The 16,696-nt window shown below is 38.6% G+C and overlaps 1 non-coding gene across 1 annotated transcript; it reads left to right on the forward strand.

Annotated features, from left to right (window-relative positions):
* The first annotated feature begins 15,520 nt into the window (after positions 1-15,520).
* On the forward strand, positions 15,521-15,626 carry LOC121211902 (small nucleolar RNA R71). Its single transcript, XR_005907119.1, has one exon. It is a non-coding gene; the product is annotated as a small nucleolar RNA R71 (small nucleolar RNA).
* The last annotated feature ends 1,070 nt before the right edge of the window (positions 15,627-16,696 follow it).

Below are 16,696 nucleotides of genomic sequence, written 5' to 3' on the forward strand. Positions count from 1 at the left end.
CCTGAAACCTATGGAGATGAATATGGTAGACGCCGCTAGTGGAGGAGCATTGGTCAACATGACTCCCGAACAAGCAACAGACTTGATCTCCACAATGGCGGCAAATTCTCAGCAATTTCGAGCTAATCCTGAACCCCCTAGAAGGGTTCACCAGCTAAATAATTCTACCTTTTAGGATAGATTTGATAGACTTACTAATATTGTGAATTCTCTTGTTGTAGAAAAAGCAAAACCAGCCCGAGTATGTGGAATATGTGCTACACCTGAACAAATGACTAATGTGTGCCCTAGTTTGTGTGACCATACTATGGCCCATTTAGATGCTGTGGGAAATTTTCCTGGGCCACCACAAAGGCGATACGACCCTTACGCCAATACCTATAACCCAGGATGGAGGGACCACTCTAACTTTAGTTATGGGGCTAATCCACGATATAACCAGCCATACTAAAATCGAGTCCCACAATAGCCATAAGATTCAGGTAATTCTCTGGAAACTTTGGACAATAAATTACCAGCTAATGTCCTTGATTTTCAACAAAAAACTCTTAATTTCCAAAAAGAAACGAAGGCATCTATAAGAGAATTGACCACGTCAATTGAGAAATTGAGTTCTCAAGGGAAGTTGTCGTCGTAAACAGAACCAAACCCGAGACAAAATGCAAATACAGTAACGTTGCGAAGTGGAAAGGTGCTGGAACCAATTCCTGGCAAGAATCTTGGCCAAGAAATCGCCCAAGAAACTCCAGAAAACGACGAACAGATCCGAGTGGAACCTCCACTGCCAAAAATCCAATCTCCATTTCCAGGACGACTAAACTAGTGTCCGAAAGGTAAGGAAGACAAAGAAATCTTAGAAACATTCAGAAATGTCGAGATCAACATACCACTGTTGGATGCCATCAGACAGATTCCAAGGTATGCCAAATTCCTTAAAGAGCTTTGCACCAACAAACGAAAGTTAATAGGCAATGAAAAGGTAAGTGTTGGTGAAAATGTTTCCGCAGTGCTACAGCAGAAAAATGCCGGTTAAATGCAAAGATAGGGGTATGTTCACTATTCCATGCAAAATTGGCCATTTAGGAATTAAAAAGGCTATGTGCGATTTAGGGGCGTCCATAAATGTAATGCTTTATTCTATTTATGAATCACTTAACGCGGGTTTTTTGACGAAAACAGGTGTTATTATTCAATTGGCAGATAGGTCTATTGTGCATCCCGAAGGAGTCCTCGAGGACATCTTGGTAAAAGTTAATGAACTTATTTTCCCTGTAGATTTCTACGTAATAAAGATGGAGGAGGACAACACTATTAGATCTTTAGACCTCCTGTTGGGCCGACCCTTCCTTAGTACTGCTAGTGCCAAGATCGATGTTCGAAGCGGCACACTTACGATGGAATTTGATGGGGAGATCGTGGAATTTAATGTTTACGATGCCATTAGCCATCCAAGCAAAATCTTGAGCATAAACCGTGTCGACATGATTGACTCATTAGTAGATGAGACTTTTGAGTCAACTTATGAAGACAAATTTGAATATAGAACTGATGATTATGAATTTGTTAATACATTATTGTCCCCATTAGAAACTAAACTTCTACCTTCTATCGTGTAGACTCCAGATTTGGAATTGAAACCGCTTCCCGAGCATCTTAAATATGCATTTTTAGGACAAGGTAATACCTTACCCATTATAATTTCAAATAAACTCTCTAAACCCAAGAAAGAAAGTTTGATCCAGGTATTAAAAAGTCATAAGGAGGCAATTGGCTGGACCATTTCCTACTTAAAAGGGATAAGCCCTTTGATATGCACCCACAAGATTTAGTTGGAGGAGAACACGAAACCAAGGAGAGAGGCACAAAGACGTTTAAACCCGAATATGATGGAGGTGGTAAAAAAAAATAATTAAGTTGCTAGATGCTGACATTATCTTCCCCATTTCTGACAATAGATGGGTAAGTCCGGTACAAGTCATGCTTAAGAAAACGAGCGTGACAGTAAAGAAAAATGCTGAGGGGGTCTTAATACCAATTTGAGTGCAAAACAGGTGGCGTGTCTGCATCGATTACAGGAAGTTGAACACTTATACTAGAAAAGATCATTTCCCTCTTACTTTTATAGATCAAATGCTTGAACGTTTAGCTGGTAAAACTCACTTTTGTTGTCTTGATGGATATTCAGGTTTCTTCTAGATCCCTGTTGCGCTAGAAGACCAGGAAAAAACAACTTTTACATGCCCTTTTGGCATATTTGCGTATAGGAGGATACCATTTGGACTTTGCAACGCACTAGCTACCTTCTAGAGATGCATGATGAGTATATTTTCCGAATATGTAGAAAATATTATTGAAGTTTTTAAGGATGATTTTACCGTGTATGGGAACTGTTTTACTGAATGTATTGAAAATCTCACGATAATTTTGAACAGGTGCATAGAATTTAATCTTGTCTTGAACTATGAAAAGTGTCATTTTATGGTAGACAAAGGTTTGATTCTAGGTCATATAGTCTCATCTAAGGGAATTGAAGTTAATAAGGCCAAAATTGACATTATAAATTCTCTACCATATCCCTCTACTGTTAGAGAGATACGTTCTTTTCTTGGCCATGCAGGATTTTACCGGCGTTTTATTAAGAACTTCTCAAAAATAGTTGAACCATTGTGCGAGTTATTGCAGAAAGATAAGAAATTTGAGTTCAGTCCAAAATGCAAAGAGGCTTTTGATACAATCAAGCAAAAGTTGGTAACTGCTCCTATAGTACAGGCACCAGACTAGAACTGTCCCTTTGAAATTATGTGTGATGCAAACGAACGCAACGTGGGAGCCGTATTGGGACAAAAGATAGCCAAGAGCCTCATGTCATCTGCTATGCCTCAAAAACCCTAGATGCTGCACAAAACAACTACACGACCATAGAAAAAGAACTTTTAGCTATTGTATTTGCTTTAGATAAATTTTGATCATATATACTAGGATCTAAGGTAATTTTTTTTTCTGACCATGCAGCTCTTAGGTACTTGATAGCAAAGAAGGAAGCAAAGCCAAGGCTCATTAGGTGGATTTTACTGCTCTAAGAATTTGACATCGAGATTCGTGACAAAAAGGGGTGTGAAAACCTAGTGGCCGACCACTTGAGTAGGATAAAAACTCCGTTCGATGATGTTCCCATAAAGGATGAGTTCCCTGATGAAAGCTTATTTTCAACCAAGGCTCACTATCCGTGGTATGCAGATATAGTTAATCTCTTAACCACGGGATCGTTACCTACTGAGTTAGTACGTTCGGTGAAGGACAAGCTTAGACAGGAAGCTCGATATTACATTTGGGATGACCCATACTTGTGGAACACTGTTCAGATCAGATAATAAGACGATGTGTTCCAGAAACTGAGGTAACCTCTATCCCTACTTTTTTTCATACAGAAGCTTATGGAGGTCACGTTGGCCCTAAACGGACAGCTCACAAGGTATTGGAGTGTGGGCTATATTGGCCCACAATCTTTCGCGACGCATATAACTTTTGTAAGTCTTGCGATAAATGCCAGCATAGAGGTAACATCACTAAAAGAAATCAAATGCCCTTATCCCCGATTCATGTATGTGAGATTTTTGATGTATGGGGCATCGATTTCATGGCCCCTTTATTTTTTCATTTGGAAACATATATATACTTCTTGCAGTAGACTATGTTTCTAAGTGGATAGACGCAAAGCCTACTCGCAATGATAATGCTAAAACTATTATGGAGTTTCTAAAACGAACTATTTTTTCTAGGTTTGGCACACCTCGAGCTTTGATCAGTGATCGTGGTACCCACTTTTGCAACAAGGTCATGGAGGCACTATTATCCAAATACGGAGTTGATCATTGTATATCGACGGCCTACCATCCCCAAACGAATGGCCTAGTAGAGGTTTCGAACAGGGAAATCAAGTTTATTTTGGAAAAAATAGTTCGGCCCAACCGAAAGGATTGGAGTCTTTGGCTCAATAACGCGCTTTGGGCCTATTAGACGACGTATAAGGGCCCGATTGGCATGACCCCGTATCGACTTGTTTTTGGCAAAGCATGTCATCTACTAGTAGAACTGGAGCGGAAAGCTTATTGGGCTATTCAAAAATGTAACATGGAGTTAGAGCCCGCAGGGAAGGCAAGGAAATTGGACATTCAAGAATTGGAGGAGATTCGCAATGATGCCTATGAGAATGCTCGAATTTATAAAGACAAAACAAAACTATTTCATGATAGGAAAATAGCTCAGAAACATTTCTCGGTAGGGCAAAAATTTTTCCTTTATAACTCCGTATTAAAGCTATTCCCAGGTAAGCTTCGATCTCAGTGGCAAAGACCTTTTATTGTGACTGAAGTATTTACACATGGCGCAGTTGAAATAGAAAGTGAAGAATCAGGAAAGTGGTTCACAGTCAATGGTCAACGGCTGAAGCCATTTTATGAAAATTTCCAGGCCAACATGATCGAAAAAATTCAGTTAGAACCACTATAAAACCGTTCAAGGTGTCGAGCTAACGACGTTAAACAAACGCTTGTTGGGAGGCAACCCAATTTTATTTTTATTTATTTTATCTTATTATTTTATTTTATTCAGATATTAATAAAATTCTGTTCTTCTAGGTAAACCGAAACGAAGATAGGAAGAAAGGAGGAACGACAAATCTGCAGCCAAACAGCCCCTACTCGACACTTTTGGCTAGCAATTAGCGGATCTCATTGCCATCATACGTGAACGACAGTAATTACACGGGGAGTTCCTCTACACCTTTTTCTCCTATTTTATTTCTTCCACATCGAGGACTATGTGTTTTAATTAGGGGGAGGCATTCCTCATTATTTCTGTCATTTTAGATGCTGATTTTTTGTTGTTGCTGCCCATATTTTTTTGAAGAATATTTTGCCTCTTTTCATGCCCAAGAATTTGACCACGACTTGCCCACTGTTTGACCCACATGCATGATTCTTATCTACTAAGTTAATTATGATTTTGCTTGATAAATTTCATCTCCACTATTTTACTTCTTTTAGTTTAAATAATTATGATTAATGAAGTTAACCCTATCTTGATTTTGGTAAATTTGATTAAGTCTAAATACAAGAGGACACTTAATATAATTACATGCTTAAAATATTTTCATGACTATTAAGGTGGTTACTAAAACTTATTTTTGACACTTGATTATTTTTCCTAAGTCCTCCAAAATTAAAATTTCGTTTCATAATAATAATATTTCCGTGGTTATGAGTGCAGCTTAAGACGTGACTAGCTGAGTAACTGGGGTAGGGTGCTTGGGTTGTCATCCTATTTCGCGTCAAAAGGTTGTGTGACGTGTTAGGTAAAACTCCACTAACCTGAATTAATTTCTAAGAATGTGTTGGGCTAAGTAACCAGGGTGAGGTGCTTGGCTGTCATCTCTCTTCGCGTCAAAATGTTCAATATTTTTCCTAAGTAAAAGTAAATAAATAAAGTTGAAATTAAAGTAAAAAAAAGAGAAAAAACAATAAATAAATATGCATTAATAAAATTGGGGATTAAAGGGAGAAATAAATAAGGTGTCTTGATAGGTTTGGTAATTACCTAATTTTTATGAAATAATCCAAGTCGATCTTAATTTTGTTTGTGTTAATTGGAATACTTTTTCAATTTTACTTAAAGCAAGCTAAGGGTTCTCTTTTTTTTTCATATACATTTTGACTAATTTTTATAAAACTTTGGAGTAGTATTTCTTTCATGGCAGGATTTAATTTTCACAGTGGACAGGAACCATACTTGAGGGCAAGCATGGACTAAGTAGGAGGAATTTGATAATGCTCTAGAATAACGTATTTTTATGTATTAATCATGTGTTTATTCTGAGCTTGATCCTACTAATTTGAGCTATTTATGTCTTTTTATCGATTAGGGACTGATTTTGAGACAAAAGCAAAATTAAGGGACAAAAGTGCGAATTTAGAGACACAATGGGCTGATATGCGACACAGGAAAAAGGTTGTGCCAAAAGTGTGAGCATGGAAGACACAAGAACTAAAAACGCAAATAGAAGAGATTTTATTTTATAAGACTCCATTTTATTTATATTAGGATAATTAATATTAAGATAATTATTAGGATTATTTGATTTTAGGATTTTATTTTAATTATCCTTATTTATCTTTAATTAAATGTCTTTATCTTTTTAGAATTTACATCTCCCTAGCACTATAAATAGGGGGTGAAGTGACTCTATTTGGTGTTCAACTTTTTCTGTAAACACTCTCTCCCCTGAAAGTCTAGGCTTTTGTTTATTCATATTTTCTTTCAATAAAATTCCCTTTTCCCTTTTTATATTTACTTTCTTTTCCACCATTATCATGAGCCACTAAAACCTATCTAGCCGAAAGTTGTCAATATTCCCCAAAAAGGGTTCTTGAGGCCTAGAATCCGTACTTAGTCTTCTCGCCAAGTATTCATCGTTTCTCCGCACTACGAGCTAACGCTTCCGTCCATGGCCCTTAAGAAGTGTGGAGGACACGGCCTCTGGGCATGGGCGTGTGCCCAGGCTGCGTGAAGTCTACACCTTAAATGTGGAATTAAATTCACTTAACGGCCTAGGACATAGGCATGTGTGTTGACCGTGTGCCCCTGAATGGTTGTTGACGTCAGAAATCAGAAATAAAATGTCAAGGTTGTTGGACACAGGCCATGGACACGGGTGTATGCCAGGCCCTGTGAAAACCCCTATAGGATCAAATTAGGAATTCATTTCACATGGTTTAGGCCGTGTGAACTGTACGGGCGTTCAACATGGCCATGTTAAGAAGGGCACACAGGCATGTCGCCCCTTCCACACGAGCGTGTTCCCTTGTTTCAAGGGTCATTTTCCAGTGTCCTTTAAAGGACCCTGTTTGGTTCCGAATCATCCTTAAAGCTTGTTTTGGGCCTCGTAGGTCCATAATAAGGAACTCTTGACAAGGTTTGAAAAGTGTTAAGTTTGATCAAGTTTTTATGATTTATAAATGTTGGAATGCATGTGTTTAAGTATAGTAATGTCTTGTACTCAGTCCCAGCCTCGGACTTGGGTAACGGGTGTTACAATATGTTGCACACAACTATGCGTCCTCTGTAGCCATATAAATGTTTGCAAGTCAGGCTATTACATGGCCTAGCACATAGGCTGGTGCACGGGCGTTTGAGGTTACTTTAAAAGGGTACATGGCTTGGCACACGGGCGTGTGGCTTGGCTGTGTGACCCAAGTCAGTAAGTTACACGAGTACGAACATGGGTTGGGACACGGCCGTGTGTCCTTATTTTGAATGCCCACAAGGCCTAAGACAAGGGTGTGTCTCATGGCCGTGTATGTCACACGGGCATGTCTCTTGGCTGTGTGCGTCACACGGGCGTGTCTCTTGGCCGTGTGTGTCACACGACCGTGTGACTCTTGTTGCTTTGAAAAATTTCTGAGCTTCCGATTTAGTCCTGACTTGTTTTTAATACATATTTTGGGCCTCGAGGGCTTGTATAAGGGACAGTATGTATGATTTCAATTGGTTTTTGACATGAATATTATATGATATGAAATGTTTCAAATTTCTATCTATTTGATCTGTAAACTCCGATAATACTAATCATGTTCTTGTAATGCCCCAAAATTTTTATTTTTATTTCTGTGAAATCTTAACAAATATCTGTCTGTTTCAGTGGTTAAGTGTTCTAGGTATGTGTGGGAGGTCTCAAGTTCAAGCCCTGCCTTTGGAAAATTATCATATTTTTCTGATCTAAACCTTGTGTTTGGGGACTAGGCTTAATTGTAGAATCATATTAGAATGAGCCTGCTGGTTTGAGTGGTACGGGAGTAATCACGATTTTCGTGTGACAGGTTTTAAATATTTATAAAGAATCGTTCTTGAAACTAACTATTATCACGATGTAGGCAAGTGTACCTATCGAACAGTAGTGTAGTTTTAGCAAAACCAGATTGTCGAACCCAAAGGAACTAAAAGTACTAGTAATGACTGTCTTTTTATTATCTAGCCTAAGAATAAGGGGTTTTTGTTTTATCTAACTAATTATATAAACTAAGAATTCACAAAAAATAGAATTGGGGAATTACTTTTGGAAAAATGATTGAATTAAGACAATACCTAAGGAAGAATCCAACTAGACTTCACTTGTTATTCTGACTCCGAATCGGATGATTTATTCATTTAACTTGTTCTGTAGAGATCCCTAAGTTATGTTATTATCCCTATTCAAGACTGATAACGTTTAAACCCTAGTTTGAATAATTGAGACTTTTCTCTAATTAACACCCTAGGGTTGCATTAACTCAATCTCTGGATCCCCTTATTAGGTTTCACCCTAATCTGGTAAAATCTTGTCACCCTATCTCTAGGCACGCAATCAACTCCACTTAATTATGACAAATGTACTCTTAGACAGGGTCTATTCCTCTTCTGAATAAGAGATTATCTTCAATCAATATCCCGGGATATCAAAACAAGAATTAAGAACACATAATTAAGAACAAGTTAAATATTTATCATACAATTCAGAAGATAATAAAAAGATTCATCTTAGGTTTCATTCCCCTTAGGTATTTGGGGGATTTAGTCATAACTAAAAAGGAAAACATCTCAGAAGAATAATGAATACAAAACATAAAGAAAACCCAAAACACTTGAAGGGAAATTGAGGGGAGATCTTCAGTCTTGATGGTGAATCCGGCTTCTAAGATGGATCAATCAACTTCCTTTGAGTAGTTCCCTGCCTCCTTCTCTCCGTGTGTCCTTTTCCTCATCCTCTAGGGTGTATTTATAGGCTTTGGAATGCCTAAGAACCCTCGAAATTAGCCTTTTCCGAATTGGACTCAACTTGGGCTCGGTAGGGACACACTTGTGCGACACACCCATGTGTGATTACTTCAGGCCGTGCTCAAGCCTGTTAGAATGGACCGGCGTGTGTTATACCCGTCTGAGTTGTGCTTTGATTCTGCCAAATTGACACGGTCGTGTGGTCTGCCTGTGTGAGGAAGTCCAGGCCGTGTTGATTTCATACGTTGGCCCATTTTCTCCATTTTGACCCGTTTCTCGTTCCTTTCGCTCTCCTATGCTCGCCTAAGTATAAAACATGAAATTAAGGCATTAGGAGCATCAAATTCACCAATTCTGAGGGAAATCATCCATAAAATGTGTTAAGCATGGGGTAAGAATATGTATAAATTATGGTTTATCAAATACCTCCCCACTTAAGCATTTGCTTGTCCTTAACCAAAATCCTCAACTCATAATCAAAATAAGTTCTTCTTAACTTATAATCTCTACCGAAAATATCTCAAACCAATTCATGAGTAGTCGTACATTGAGAATTCAACTAAAAGAGCATTAGAGCTTCAAACATTCCAAGTTGAGTATTTAATCATGCAAAACTTAGGCATCTCTCCTTATCTAAGTGGTTACCTCGATTTGAAATCTCACGAAGTTTAACATCCTCACTAAAGATTCACTCAAATCACTCAAAGTGTTTAAGGATAATGAAAGTAGCACTCATCAGTCAATATGAAAAGTTATTACCATAGGCTTGCATGAAAATCACATCTCCACCACTATAATTTGAGATGATACATCAATCAAAAGGTCTTTAGAGGGTTGTAACGTGGCTTTGGTTAGGGGGTGTGGTCACAAGCTGAAAGAAACAGTTAGAATCGAGATTGAATTGAAAAATCACTTAATTAGAAAAAGATTTAATCATCACTTGTGTACAACAGAGCTTCTTCTCAGAATATGGAGTTTAAATACTTAAGCAGAAAAACAAAAGATTACTACTAATGTGTATACACAGTTTTTCTTTTTTAAGAACAAGTTAAATAACATAGACTAACTATTTCAATTCAAATCTTGACAAAAATAGGGATCAAATTAATTTAGGGGATTTCAACAATAATGGGTTAAGGGTTAATATTAAGGGTAATACAAGAAATGGTTTGTTAAGCTCAAGGGGATTTACTAGGGGTTAATCGTGGAGGTAGGCTTTTCATGGAATGAGTGGGTTAAGCAACTATTTCAATTCAAATCTCGACAAAAATTGGGATCAAATTAATTTAGGGGATTTCAACAATATGGGTTAAGGGTTAATATTAAGGGTAATACAAGAAATGGTTTGTTAGGCTCAAGGGGGTTTACTAGGGGTTAATCGTGGAGGTAGACTTTTCATGGCATGAGTGGGTTAATCTTAAGTTCCTTAATCATTTTGACATATCAAATCAAATGGTGTGGTCTTGACATGCATAATCAAGCAAGTTCTAGAATAATAGTTCAATACTGACGCACTCAAAGCAATAATAAAAGTGAGCATGAAAGAATTAATAGATGCTCAAAATGCTCAAAAATCTCACAAAAATTATGGCTTTTTGATGTTTAAAACTTGTGAATTCCAACTCAAATTAATACCTAAACTTTGGGGAAACAACCTAAAATTTTAAATTCTTAAAAATCAACTTATCATGCTTGATTCTTTAATGTCTTAAAGTTTAAACAATCAATGCATAAATGCCTATGTTTAAATTCAAGATATATCAATTAAAATCATAAATCAATCAAAATTTATCCTAAGTATGGTATGAGAGCTTTTTAAGAGAACAAGGTAGTCATTCAGGGATTTTTCTGATAATGAAATGAATACCCCCCCACACTTAAGATGTACATTGCCTTCAATGTACAAAGATATATATATAGAAAAGAATGTCTAAATAAGATAGGGAGAGGAGTGAAACTTCCTGAGTGATGAATGAATTTCCTTGAATTGGAGTTTGGAGAATAATCAGCGTGAGGGTGGAGGAGGATACTCCAGCGGTGGTAGAGGTTCATTAGTCCATAAGTCCTGTGCCAAAAGAATATTATATCTGAAATTGGTTATGGTCGTGGTCGAGCAGGACATGACAGTCATGGAGAACCTTTCCCAGTGGAGTTTCGAGTCCCTGAGTAATAGTGAGCTTTGGAGCTTTTTATAACTGTGATAGCATCAGGAACTCTTTTAGAAAGTATATAAGGAAGAATGATTACTCGGTAGGAAATAGCTGTAATTCAAAATTGTTAAATAAAAATTATAAATTCTAATAAAAATAAGATGAAAGAAAAATAAAAAAGTAGTCTTAAAATAAAATAAAAGTAAAAAAATAAAATAATAAATAAAATTTTTTAAAGATCTTCACCACTAGATGGTTCACAAGGTGGGGGTGGCGATGAGATGTGGAGGTGCTGACAGATCTTCTGTAGAGTAGCATCAAAGTTGTTCAATAGTTGAAACCACTGCTGCTCGAATCGAGTGAGGCGCTCAGAAATGTCAGCATATGAAGCCGCCGCATGAACTAGACGAGAGGGTGATGGTGGCTGAGACTGTGGGTCCTCGTGCTGTGGGGGGACATCATCAGTAATGTCCTCGGGGGCCTCCTCCTCAGTAGATTGGGCGAGACGATATTGAAGAGGGTAGGTTTCTTGGCGCTTTTCGATCATCCTCATGCTAAGCATGCTCAAGATGCCTTGTGGAGACATCTGGCCAATGAGGTCAAGGATGATTCTTGGGCCGCTGTGCGGAGGAGCCCGAAGTGTCGAGCCAATCGAGTAACATAGGGGCCAATGGAGATGACCCCCTTCCTATGCCGATCCATCTGGTGTTGAATGGCGAGGGCAACGAAATAAGCAAGATTGATGACGTGCCCGTGCGACATACACCATAGAAAGTAGGCGTCGTGAGTGTTGACGACGCCAGTGCTCTCTCGCCTTCCTGTAGTCGTGTGAGCCAAAATTGCGTGAAGATACCTCAGAGATGGAGGGAGAACCAAAGCCTTAGAGCGGCTAGGATTATAGGTGGCTGCACCTGGTACTAGTGCGTCCCAACACCGTGAAGGAGAACGATGGATATGTTGGTTGAGAGTATCTAAGTCATTCTCCTCCTTGAACTCCTTCGTATATAAGCCCAGTTTCGTACCGAATTCTAGGACGCTGAGCTGGTAGACTAATCCGCCTAGGCTAAATTGCACCGTACCGGGATCATCGTAGTTCGTTATTACGATCTAAAGATGAAACGTTGAGCATAGTTCCATCGTGAGCTCAAGATATGCTGGCTCGATGATCCCAAAGAAAAGCTCCCAAGGGTCGGTGGTTAGAAGGGCCCGAATAGAATCAGCCAATTGAACTTGTCCTACTGTAGCCCAGTCGATGCAGCGGCTCGCAATTAAAGGTCGGGCCCAGAGTAATTGGAAAAGTTCTTCTTGGGGCCCGATGGGGAATTGCAGGAAAGGGTGGTGAATTTCTGAGGTAGGACCTGAGGAAGATGGCGCTCCCTTTCTTTTCTTTGAAGCAGGGACATCGGCCTTTTTACCACGTGAAGATGACATGGTACCTGCAATTGGAAACATCAATTCATCTTGATGAGTAGACAAGGTAAAATGCGACTAAATTCGAGGAGGGAAGATCCATAAATATGTTTAGCCACAACTACTAAGTTTAACTAAAACAATAAGTTAAATGGCATACTTTTGTGGCATTAGCATGGTGATATAAGTAAAAATGGCAAAGAATGGAATGAAACATACTATATGAATGAACAAAAATGTCGACACAAGAGGCATGAATATTTCAACTATCCTAACCATGACTATTCATTTCTAACAAATCAAATGGAGTAGAGAAATCATGTAATGAGTAAGAATTTGAACATGAAAAGATAATAACTACTCTAGATATGAAATGTGAGTGATAAAGAGATGAAAAGAACATAAAAAATGCAAAGTACTATGATAACTTAACATGAAAAATGAGTGCGATTAAAGGGAAAAGAGTAAACAAACGCTAGAAAGGGGAGAATGAGCATCAAAAATAGAGTTGGAGGCGGCGCTAGGGAGGGCGTGTGGACTTGCAGCGGCTAGGGTTAGGGTTTTTGGGTGAAGAAGACAATCAATAGTGCAGCCTATTTATAGATTTTGGGGCACACGGCCAGGTAACACGCCCGTGTTCCCCAATTTTTGCCCGTGTGATTTGTGAATTTTGAATTTGGGCGCGTCTGATAATTTCCCCACCCTCGTGTTCCTTGGGTGTGTTCGTGAGTACGGCCGTTTCGCATGACTGTGTGTGGCATTGTTCGCTTCTCCCACGCTCGTGTATGTAGTCCCATGCCCGTGGTGATTTAACAGGTTCGACCATGGTTGCTTGGCACGGGCGTGTCACACGTCAGTGTTAATTTGACAGGTTTGGCCACGGTTTCAATGCACGGGCATGTCGACACCCGTGTTGTTTTGGCAGGTTCGCCCACGGCCATGTTGCACGACTATGGCTATTTATCGTAGCCTGTTTTGGGGAAATCTTTGCCCTGTTTTCACACGGCCCTAAGCACGCCTGTGTGCTTGGCCATGTCTGTGTGGTAAACCTGTATTCAAGAGCTCCGTTAGTAAGTAGGTATTAAACACTAAAGTTGAACGAAGTTAATACAGTTAATGCTCGGGTTGCCTCCCGAGAAGCGCTTATTTATAGTCTAAGCTCGACTTACCTCTCCATTGAATGGTCATGGTGGTTCGAGGAGTTTATACTCCTCATTCCTGCTATCATTCTCATCAAAATAAGGTTTTAGACGGGTGTTGTTTACCTTAAAAGTGCCGAACTTGGGATGGCTTACCTCGACTGTACTAAATGGGAAAATGCTAAGTACCGTAAGAGGGATTTCTTCATTCGGTTTGGTAGTGACAATGTGAGGATCTGCAGTGTCTAATAATACTTTATCTCCAACCTTAAGTTGATTTGGGAAGGTATTGAGCTCGTTCTGGCTTAGTTTTGGTTTATTGTGTGTTCTCAGTTTATGCGTCCGCCATTCATCTAGCTCCTCGATTTGTAGCCTTCAATCTTCATGAATAGGTCCTCTGCTACTGCTTGAGAATGGCTCATGTACTTCCTTTAGACTCATTTCCTGCAAAGTCGATTGCACCATATTGTTAGTTTTAGTAGAATGGTTTAGACGATCACCTTCAATTTTCGATGTATTGCCAAAATTTCAAGCTTGAAGGGTGATTGTTTCGTCTCCCACACGAAGTGTGAGCTCACCTGTGCCAACATCAATAATCGTTTTAGCAGTTTTTAAAAAGGGCCATCCTAAAATCAAAGGAGTGTTGTTATCCTCCTCTATGTCTAGAACAATGAAGTCAACGGGAAATATAAATTTATCGATTTTAACTAGCACATCTTCAATAATACCCCTAGGAAATCTTATAGTTTTATCTACTAATTGAATGCTTATTCTATTCTGTTTGGGTTTCCCAAGACCTAATTGTTTGAACATTTTGTAGGGCATGACGTTAATACTAGCCCCAAAATTAGCTAATACATTATTAACATCTAAACTACCAATTAAGCAAGGAATCGTAAAACTCCCTGGATCTTTTAATTTGTTTGGTAGCTTATTTTGCAGAATAGTTGAGCAAACTGCGTTTAGCTCCACACGCGACACTCGTCCAACTTTCGCTTATTTGCTAAAAGCTCCTTTAAAAATTTCATTGCGTTCGGCATCTATGATAGAGCTTCAATAAACGATAAGTTAATATGTAATTTTTTTTAAGAGTTTAAGGAATTTACCAAATTGTTCATCTAAACGGTCTTTCTTGTCGTGTTGGGGTATGGCACACGAGGTTTATAATCGACATGCACTGATTTGTTTTTATTATGACCTACCTCACCTTGATCTCTGCTCACCACAGTTTCTTACCTCGGTTCTAGCTTAGGCTCAACGAATCCTTCTTCATCTTGAACATTAATTGCGTCGAGCTGTTCCCTTGGGTTGGGTTCAGTATTACTTGGCAAGCTACCTTGTGGTCGTTTAGAGATTAGTTTGGAAAGCTGGCCTATCTGAGTTTCGAGCCGTTGGATTAATGCTTGTTGATTTTTAAGTGCTATCTCGGTGTTCTGGAAATGGGTTTCTGACACCGAGATAAATTTAGACAGCATCTCTTCAAGGTACAGTTTCTTTCCTACTAATAGGGTGGTTGTTGAAAACCCGGAGGATGTTTTGGTCTTTGATTTCCTTGACCGCCCCACGAGAAATTGGGATGGTTCCTCCAACCTGGATTATGAGTGTTACTATATGGGTTATTTTTGGATCTAGAGTTATTGTTACCCATATATTGGACTTGTTCCTCCTCGATGCTAGGGTTGATACTCTGTGCATGCTCCTCCTCCATTTGTCTCGCACCTCATTACTGGATGTACCTGAGTAGAACCAAGTAAACTATCAATCTTTTTATTTAGAAGTTCTACTTAGTTTGACAGCATAGTAGCCGAATTGACGTTATAAATGCCTGCTGTTTTAGTTGGCTTAGTCCTCATGACTTGCCACTGATAGTTATTCAGTGACATCTCTTCAATAAATTCGTAAGCCTCTTCAAGTGTTTTGTTGTTGATGGTTCCCTCGGTTGCTGCATCAATCATTTGCCTTGTCAAGGGGTTCACACCATTGTAGAATGTTTGAATTTGCAACCATAGAGGTAATCCATGGTGAGGACAACTTCGTAGTAGGTCCTTGTATCTCTCCCATGCATCATAAAGAGTTTCTAAGTCCATCTGCACAAACGAAGAGATATCATTACGTAATTTGGTTGTTTTAGTCGGTAGAAAATATTTTAATAAAAATTTTTTGGTCATTTGTTCCCAAGTAGTAATTGACCCTCGTGGTAACGAGTTCAACCACTGTTTAGCTTTGTTCCTCAATGAAAAAGGGAATAACCGAAGACGAATGGCATCTTCAGAAACGCCATTAATTTTAAATGAATCGCAGAATTTCAGGAAATTTGCCAAGTGAGTGTTTGGATCCTCATCCTGCAAACCATCAAACTGAACAAATTGTTGTATCATTTGAATAGGGTTAGGTTTTAGTTCAAAATTATTTGCAGCAATAGCAGGCCTAACTATACTTGACTCAGTTCCTGTTAAAGTAGGTTTAGCATAATCATACATAGTACGAGGAGCAGGATTCTGATTTGCTAGTTCAGCGGGTATCGCAGGAGGTAGCTGATTGACTTGGTTTTTAGCTATCTCTTCGGTTGTGGTTGAAGTAACGTCCTCTTGCTCGTTCTCTGTGTATCTTAAGCTTCGCCTTATTTCTCTTTGGTTTTTGCGAACTGTGCGCTTGATCTCTTCGTCAAAAAGTAGTAGTCCTGACAGGTTTCTTCTAGTCATAAACTATAAAAACCTGCCAAGAGAAAAAAAGTAAATTAATAAATAAAAAAATAAAATAAAGTTAACTTGCAAGAAAATAAATGGATAAAGTAATAAAAATTGAGTGTTCCTAATATCTTAGTTCCTCGGAAACGGCGCCAAAAACTTAATCGCGATTTTCGTGTGACAGGTTTTAAATATTTATAAAGAATCATTCTTGAAACAACTATTATCACGATGTAGGCATGTGTACCTATCGAACAGTAGTATAGTTTTAGCAAGATTAGATTGTTGAACCCAAAGGAACTAAAAGTACTAGTAATGATTGTTTTTTTATTATCTAGCCTAGGAATAAGGGGGTTTTGTTTTAACTAACTGATTACCTAACCTAAGAATTCACAGAAAATAGAATTGGGGAATTACTTTTGGAAAAACGATTGAATAAAGACAATACCTAAGGAAGAATCCACCTAGATTTCACTTGTTATTCTGACTCTGAATCGGACTA

The sequence above is a fragment of the Gossypium hirsutum genome, chromosome A12, assembly GCF_007990345.1.
Source record: "Gossypium hirsutum isolate 1008001.06 chromosome A12, Gossypium_hirsutum_v2.1, whole genome shotgun sequence".
Classification (NCBI taxonomy): Eukaryota; Viridiplantae; Streptophyta; class Magnoliopsida; order Malvales; family Malvaceae; genus Gossypium; species Gossypium hirsutum.